The following is a 1242-nucleotide window of genomic DNA, read 5'->3' on the forward strand; positions in this document are numbered from 1 at the left end:
AAACAATAGTGGGAAATATTGTAAAGATGCTGCATTAGTATTCTGATCACTCCTATTTATTATTTCTAGAATTTTCTAATCTTAAGTTTTCTTTTGTTATCGTGWTTTTTCATTTAAAAAAAAGTTATAGTTTCTGTGTTATTGTAAAAGTCTCCTGTTTGTGACTCCACAGTTTGTTCTGTTACTGGTCGAAAGTTTTGTTTCTGTTAATATTGTCTCATGGTGTAGGGATCTACAAGCCTGAGACACTAACAAATTGTCCAAAGGGGTTAAACCAACCAGTAAAATAATTGGTCATCAAATACTCAGTAATTTGTCTAGAAGAGTTCTAGAATAGAAGGTAATTCAGGGGTTTACAATGACACAGCTAACAGTTTTTCTGTTAGAAAAAAATTCCCTGAACTAGTGTATTTGTAATTTCATGTAATTTTGTAATAATTTTTATTTTAGTAATGGACGGAACTTTCGTGTTTTTGTTGTACTGGGGACCAATAAACAGACGGCACGGTTGTTACACCTATCTGATTCCCTCATCACTTCTTATTTATCTGCTTCTTTCAGGTCAGATATCTGTAAATAAACCTCAAATGTTCCGATATTTAAATTACTATTTTAATGTAGTTTTTACTCCGTTGCAATCTGCGAAAAACTAAAGTGAGAATATAATTTTACAGACGAACACGGACATTCTCTTGGTCAAATAATGGCGCAAATTTCACAGCATTTTGGGTTAGGGACCAACAGACACTTTGGACCGATAATAAACTTTAATGATTTTCAGGTGGTGCTCTGTATTTAATAGTTTCTTTAATAGTTTTATTAAGCTAAGCTAGCTCCTACATCTCATCAATATAAATGAAGAACCCATGATAATATCAACAACAGTGAAGAAGTAAACCCTGTTTACTCAGTGCAACAAGATAAATTATGTATGTGTGAAAGTAAATATAATGTCCTTGATGTGTTTCAGTGGTCCCTGCAAATGATCAACAGATGGTGCTGATTAAAGTAGAACCTTCAGAAGAATGGATACCTGGTGTGGACCAGCCCGACCCAGAACCCCTCAACTTAGAGGAAGAGGAAGAACCTTGGACCAGTCTGGAGGGAGACAACTTGGTGTGATGATGGAGGTTAATGTCACCAGGTTTTCAGTCACTGCAGTTCCTTTTAAAAGTGAATATGATGGAGAGAAGCCTCTGTTCTCACATCTACATCATGACCAGGTGGAGGACAGAGATCTTC

The 1242-nt window shown here is 35.5% G+C and overlaps 1 protein-coding gene and 1 long non-coding RNA gene across 2 annotated transcripts in view; one reads left to right on the forward strand and one right to left on the reverse strand.

The window, feature by feature from the left end:
• The window catches only part of LOC106515257 (zinc finger protein OZF-like), a gene marked incomplete in the record, with an annotated part of 24860 nt that overhangs the window by 3008 nt on the left and 20610 nt on the right, over positions 1-1242 (reverse strand).
• LOC106515266 (uncharacterized) lies at positions 501-1071 on the forward strand. The gene is made up of 2 exons (XR_001309978.1): positions 501-561; positions 971-1071. It is a non-coding gene; the product is annotated as an uncharacterized LOC106515266 (long non-coding RNA).

The sequence above is a fragment of the Austrofundulus limnaeus genome, unplaced genomic scaffold (assembly GCF_001266775.1).
Source record: "Austrofundulus limnaeus strain Quisiro unplaced genomic scaffold, Austrofundulus_limnaeus-1.0 Scaffold27, whole genome shotgun sequence".
Taxonomy (NCBI): Eukaryota; Metazoa; Chordata; class Actinopteri; order Cyprinodontiformes; family Rivulidae; genus Austrofundulus; species Austrofundulus limnaeus.